Genomic DNA, 7,580 nt, shown 5'->3' with positions numbered 1-7,580 from the left:
CAAGTGATGCAGGTGTTGAATGAAATGTCAATATCTGTTGAGACTGCAGTAACTCAGAGCTAGGGGACTTCTGCCTCAGCATCCAAATACACTCTGTCATTGGGCCAGCATAATCTAATAGACCTTTACTTGTCCTTCAGCCTTGCATCAGACTATAATTGCCGTGATTTGAGTATTAGTAAGGTTCCTGTCATTAGCTGGAGTCTGAGAACAACAGGCCTTCATTATTCTTTCTTTAGGGGTAGCTTTACTTGAGGTCTATCAAAGTGTCCTTAGCAAGGTCTTTATTTAGCTGGTATGAAACAGAGTAACATGTTATGAAGTTTGGGGAAGGGTGATCTACCTTCCTTTATAAAGAATATTTTATTGCTGTCACAAAAGATGCACTCATTGCTGCATGTGTTTGTATTTCAGAGTACTCTGCAATGATTGCAAAAACCACCATTGGTTATTTACTTCTGTTACCAGTGGTGAACAAGTCCTGGTTTAGTATCTTACAGGGAAGATCAAGTGGAAGGCTGCTCAGTGGTTTTGGATAAACCATGGCAACCCACTTTGAACTGTTTGCTTTCATGTGATTAATTTTTCCCCCTGTGAAATACCCTGTTCCTGTGCATGTGGATGTGAAGGCTGGTAACTCTAAGTGGGGGGTGTTGGAGTGATGTCTTGCTGCTTTCTCAGCTGAAGAAAATTCAGGCCTGCAGCATCCTTGGAATTGGATCTGATTATAAAAAAGCCAGCAGTTGATTACATACAAAATGTTAATTGTTATTCTGATCTGTTCAGATGTAACTAATGCATGACTTAGTTCTCAAATAATGTTTCTAAATTATTACATTCACATGGGAAAAATGCATTTGTCACATGTATTTACTTTCTCATGCTTAATGCATAATGTTCGATTTGACAATTCCTGCACTACTTGGTGAGTTTAAACCTCTTACATTTGCTGTATGAGGTGGTTAAGCCACTGGTGTTAACTTTCAAATGCCTCATGCTCTTTCTATGTCCTTGCCTAGCTCTAGGAAGGTATTCCAGGCACAGGGAGTGGGGCAAACAGGACGTGTGAACTCTGTTTGCAGTCTCCTCAGGCAAAATGAAAACAAAGTCAGATTCCTCTACTCAAGGTAATGAAACCAGCACATTTCAGCATTTATTTGAAGGTCTAATTTTAAAGAACTGTATTTTGGAATTGTATGGACAACCCACAAGGGCAAATGACAGACTTTTCAAAATTAGTTGCTGGATGCCATAGGGAATAAAGGCAAATTTACATCCTGTTTTGGGGAATAATTCTGATTTTTTTTTAATAGGTTGGTGATTGGTAGTAGGTCCGAATTTGTGTGGCTGGGAATGCTATCATTCATGTTAAAGCACGCTGTGAAATGTGAAAGCTTCTAATGCAGTTCTGGGTCAGCCTAAATGAACTGTGCTTTAGGGTAGGTGTTTTGGGAAGCACTGAGATGCAGTCAGCTTTCACTGGGTGCTATTCAGGGCCTGGCATGTGGCTCCCATTTGTCCCACTTAGAAAATATTTGTTCAGAAACCTAGTAGTGCTGAAAGGAGAGAAACATAAGGAGAGAGATCAGAATCTTATTCTCCAAGTAATGCAAATAACTTCTTTCGTACGTGACACAAATATAAATTACTTGGCTTTTGATGTGAGGAGCCCCTAAATGAACTGGTACGTGGCTCTAAAATGTGGCATTTTAATTCAATGGACCAAAACGGAGAGATGGAATACAGCACCAGGTTCTCAAGTTGTGTGATACTGTACTCTATGTTCTTTGATGTTTGCCTTTTGAAAGTATGATACCCATTCAGCGTGGTAAGAGATCTATTCCTGAAATTATATCTCTGGGTGATGCAAACAATACTGAAGTGTGACAGATACTGCTTGTTTTGTCACTGTATTTTATTTTATAGTCTGGTTACTGCCTTGAAGCAATGGTCACCTTCACTGTCTATCTGCTCCTCACTGGTATTGTAAAATCACACTAGGGAACAGTCTTCCAAGGTCTTGCTCTGGGAACAATGTGGAAGGTGCTTCTTCAACAACAACTATTCTGTGATCCTCCCAAGTAGCATGAGTTTCCCACTCTGGAAAGATCATCATAATAAGGAATATCAGGGGCTGGTCCTTCAGTCAGAATAGGAACAATTTGTCCTGTTGAGTCCCTGAATGTATGTGCAGGATTTCAGAGTTTTCTTGGGCAGATACACATACTTTTCTCAACATCTTTTATGTTGGCAACCACAAAATGCTGCTCATAAATTTCATTTGTAAAGAATTTGTTACACAGAAGCTCACCTATTCTGCTCCAGGAAAGCCTCTAAGCCTTTCCAAAAGGATATTTTTGCAGCAGTCTCTCCATAAAGTGAAAACATGCTCCCACTACCTTGTGCATTTCCCTGGACACTGATGAGCAGTCAGGTGAGTGAGCATGCATGAGAATGACAGTCTGAAATAGGAGCTGGGGGACCGCTGGCTCCCATGGCCGCTGTATTTGTTTGCTGCTAGGACAGTTGACTTATTTTCTTATTTTTGAGTGCAGAAGAGAAGACTAGAAACAGCAAACGCTGCTGATGTAACTCCTCTGAATATAATCCTTCCAACTGCCATCTGTCATTCCAAGAGTTATCTTCATTGTGACATTCCATGTAAATCCTGGTAATTTTGGAGTAATAAAAGTTAAATATTTGAACACTTTGGACATATTTTATGATGCGTTCTCAAAACCCATATGACATAATGCTTAGGAGAAAAGATTGAGTGCATTTTATATGAAAAGTTTAGATTTATTTGACTTAAATTACCATTCATGGTAATTTTTCTAATGCTTTTCCTGCAGCTCTTCACTTTCTACATTAATTTAATTTTTCTACCTTTTAACAATTTAAATGAATAGAACAAAATAGTGAAACTGAGTTCAATGGTTGTGTTTTAACTGTCTGTATGGGGCAGGTATATTTTTTTGTAAAAAAAAAAAGTGTGAGTTATGAAAATACTTCTCTGCAAACTTCTAGTGTTGTGGAAAAGATGATGAAAACTTCCTACATAGTTTCAGTCTTGAGCAGCCTTTGAAAAGACAATTTTATGTGAAAAGTGCAATTTTATGGCGTAAGCTTTGTAAAGGAGTTTTCCTCCTTTATGCATTCTGTATTTTACCATCTTAAAGAACCATACTTGAATGAGTTTCTCAGACTTTTTGCCCTAAAAGTATCACTTGCTGGCAAAACTGTGGAAAATACAGTCAGTAAAACATGAATATTAATAAAAGCTATTGAAAAAATATGTAGGGCAGCATGGTTGAAGTGGGCATCACTGCCATCTGTTAAGAAATTAGCTTTCAATATTATTTTTTCCTGCAACATCATACGTTATTTTAGACCTATTGTTACTAAAAATAAAAACCTCTTTTAGCTCCTTTCTCTAAGAAATTGCTTTCTTAATTTTCCCTTTCAGAAATTCATCAAATGCTTTATATGAAAAATTGTGGGAAATGTCTTTTTAAGTCTTGTCAGCATGCAGTTTATGCTGCACTACTCATAATTAATCACAGGTTTAATTTATTTTTGTGCAAGTCCTGATGGTCTAGAAAAGCCAGTACCATATGTCAGCATTTTAGAAACAAACACAAAAGCTATGAGAGGTTGCGAAGAGAGTAGAGAGATAGAATGCGAAGACCAAGAATGGTGGTACTCTTCTAATATAAAGCAGTTTAAGGGGAATCTGCATTACAATAAACACTTCTGTTTATTGCTGCTTTTATAGCCTATAATTAAAATAGAGTTTGCTAGTTGCAGTTCAAGTATAACCAACCTCAAAATTGCTGTGAAGCAACCAAGATGCTAGGCTGCACACATTGTGAAACCTTTCATGTTGTCTGCTGTCTATAGCCTGTTTATAGACTACAGTAAAAAAATGAGTGTACTCATTAGAAATAACAAATACGGATTGTTAAGTTGTAGGACCCTTTCACTGAGCTCAGATCAAGTTCTTTGTAAATTATTCATTCTTTGATGTTGCTGAGGCATCCTAATTAAAACCTTGCATCTTTTAAACCTCTCAAAATGCCTGAGAATGGGAGTGTAGCTCAAGCTTTTTTTAATCATGCAGAATTTCTTTTGTTCTTAATTCAAATAGACAGCCGTTAGCTTGAACTAACCTGAATCTAAATGAAAGATTAGAGACAGATCTGACTGGATCAGTTGAAAATAACACTGCTTCCACTTTCTTGCCCGCAAGTTGGTGAAGACCATCCCTCTATTTTAGCCAGAGCAAAAAATGTGAACTACTTGCCCTCTGTGACAAATGGTCCTCCACTGATGTGGGTTAGGGAAGGCTCTTGGGATGTTTTACTTATTTTTCTGATCTCCAGAAAAGGGACAGTAACAAATTGCTGGAAGAATTTTTTACCTGCCTGGGCAGTTTTAAAAATGAATATGAATTTGAACACTCATGCATTAGTGGAGGCACTCAGCTGCTACTGAGACCCATAAAAGTTCTCAGCAGCTTTGCATTAACTCTGACCCCTTTTGCTGGAGGCAGGCCATATTTTTACAATGGGATGTCATACTGTAGTAGACTTGAACAAACAAACTTAGGGCATTAAAACTCTTTACATCTTCCTTGACCTGGGCTGTCTCTAATAGTGTTAAACTACTCTGAGCCTTAATTTAAGTCTTCCTTTTTGGCCAATCTTCTAACTTGCTTTAAGATTTTTTTTCCGTTCTAGTTAGGCACTGGCAGGACAAGATCTGACATGAAAGCACTCTCTCTGAAATGGACCTTCTGTTCTTCCAGAGCATGATTGCTGCTTCTGCAGCTTTGTGTTCACTTTTGTGTTCCATTTTTCAAGATCAAAGGTTCTCTTACCAGCTCTATCCAAGTGAAGCCTTTAAGGTAACCTTAGCTGGATTCAGGTTCTTTTTCAGCATTTTGGAACTTGTAGAGGTGGTGGTAGGGTTCTATCATTTACAGTGGGGAATGAACCCCTTTTATGGGTTCTTTCCTGCTCAAGAGCCACCCTCAGCTGCTCTCTAGCTGGGTCAGCCAAAGAAGATGCAGGCTATTGTAATTGATAGTTTTCCATTTCATATCACTTAGGCAAAACATTCCATGTAATCATTCAGGTTTGTAATCTGATTTCCCACATCTTGCATCTCTCTGCCTCTACATCTTTTTCACTTCATCTTTATTCTATGCCATGAGTGTAATGTCACAGAAGACCTGATCCATGGAACCTCTTTCCTGGGTCCCATTGTCGAGGTGTTAATTACAATCAAATATTGATGGATTTAAGACCAACAATTATGTAGAATCTTTCAAGAGCATGGTTTGCTCCATCCACATCTGCTGTCACAGTTCTTGTCATACGCATACATGTACATGATATGTGTTTCCAAGCAAAAGGACAGCTGCAGGTGTCATACTATGTGTTCTTGAAGAGCTCCAGCCCAAGCCATAACACTTTAAATTTTTATTTAAAATAAACTCATTTCTGTGTATACCTTTTTTCTTTCTATTCACTTTTTTTCCATTGAAAGCTTGGAGTTAACAAATTCTTACCTTTTGACATTAATAACAAAAATACTTAGCACTTGTAGTACTAATTGTTCTCATTAAACTTTATATGGGTTAATTGTTTCCTACAACACATCTGAATTGTCAAAGTTTACTCACACATTTCATGTTCAGAAACACAGTGTTGGGTAGTTAGTGGCCCCTCATCTAAGATGATGCTAGAAAGGGTTAACACCCATGTGCCAACAACTACCTGCCCTTGTTCCGAATACTACACTCCTCTTGATGTTTCAAGCCGTCTTAATATGAAAGACCTTCTGCGAAGAAATAATCTGCATGATATTTAAAAGAAAGCTATAGTTCTGCCTGCCTTTATAAATGCTGATGTTATAAAGTACACTGAAAACGGTGTACTGGAATGGACTTGGAAGCCTCTAAAGATACAGTAAGTTGATCAAGAAGAAATGCAGAGTTTTCATAACTCATGTTCATTACACTTTATGAAGTGTGTGCACAAATTTCTGTATATCCTAGGAAGAACCGAATTTTCTTACCACAGTTGTTGAAGTTAATGAGATTTAAATTTTGTGCTAATAGACATGCTTATAAAGGGGAAGCATTAAACATTCTCAAAGGGAAGCATTTTCCTTGTAACTTTTTTCTTTTAGAAATTAAGTGACATACACAAGATGTATTGGAATTGTCACGTATATCGTGGAAAAACAGATATCTGGGAGGGGGTCACTAGTTTTTCTGTTTGGGTTTGGTTTTTTTAACAGAAAGTAGTTGGTGCCCAAGTGTGAAAAGCAAAACCATATCAAAAAGGACAAAGCAGCTTTGCTGGGTCCTGCCAGCAAAGCGTCTAGCTTTCCTGCATGAGATAAAGGATATCTGTGTTACGTTTGCTGTTTGTTACATACCCCATAATGTTTTTCTTTCAACTTTAGTCAGGATCGTTCCTGGGCCAGCAAAACTTTTCCAGTAATCGTACTTGCTGTTCTACTTGAAACCACAGGTGATTGGTTTTGAATTTCTTTCTCCATAGTTAAACCAACTGTGTCAGCTGGTTTAATAAAATACATTGGTTAATGTCGGCTTTGGTAGATATATGCATCTCAGAGCATTATGCAGCTTATCAGGTCACAAAGAGACAGTCTGATTTGAAGTTACATGGATGCCTTCAATGATTTGGCAGGAAAGTGATGTCTTTTTCTTGATGTGTAGATAGTGCTGTCTTAAGATTTCGTATTACTACATGCTGGCAGACTGACAGATACTTCCAGAACTAACCTTGTGCCTATCAACACTGACTCTAGGAAAACAAACAGTGCATATTTCAGTAATGTTTTAGCAATCACAAGTGCAGTTTTAAAAATAAGCCTTGGGGCATAGTGGAGTATCTTTGTTTTAGTGAACAAAGCAGAACTTTAAATAGTAGCAGATAGCAGAAAAATGAAAGGCAACCAAGCACATGACAAAGCTCTGATGGTACTGTTTCTGCTGTACCAACTCTGGGATGTTATCACTAACAGATGGGCCTTTACAAGTCTTTTAGTACAGACTAAAATGATTGCATGTGCCTGTTACTTTCCTTACTGAAAATTATAATAAGCCTTTCTGTCATTTCTGTTGTTGATCATCCTTTGTCTTTTTAGTTGAAAGGTCTTCTCAAGATGAATAGTACTTCCAATGCAAACAGACCTACTGCTGCTTTATTATTTCAGCCCAGGGAGGGCTGTCAGCCTCATTGCACTCCACACAACAGTGTTATGTGCTCCCAGGATAGGATTTGTTCACAGCTCAAGAGCTGTTAGTTCCTGCTCCACCCTCTTGGCAGGGAGACTGTTACTGGGTCACAAACCCCTTCCTGTGGTCCCTCAGCTTCTGCCTTGTCAGTCAAGTGTGTGTGTCACATGAGCTGGAAGGGGGTTTGTGGGACACTGCTCAGTCTGGCTCGTGCCCTGAGTTGCCAGGCTGTCCCTAGGCAAGACTCTTTCCAAAAGGGTTGGGGGGAGAAGGAGAATTGTTAATCATTTGGGACCTGACTGTGAGC

Source organism: Buceros rhinoceros, unplaced genomic scaffold (genome assembly GCF_000710305.1).
Source record: "Buceros rhinoceros silvestris isolate BGI_N320 unplaced genomic scaffold, ASM71030v1 scaffold4384, whole genome shotgun sequence".
Classification (NCBI taxonomy): Eukaryota; Metazoa; Chordata; class Aves; order Bucerotiformes; family Bucerotidae; genus Buceros; species Buceros rhinoceros.
This window is presented reverse-complemented; position numbering follows the sequence as displayed.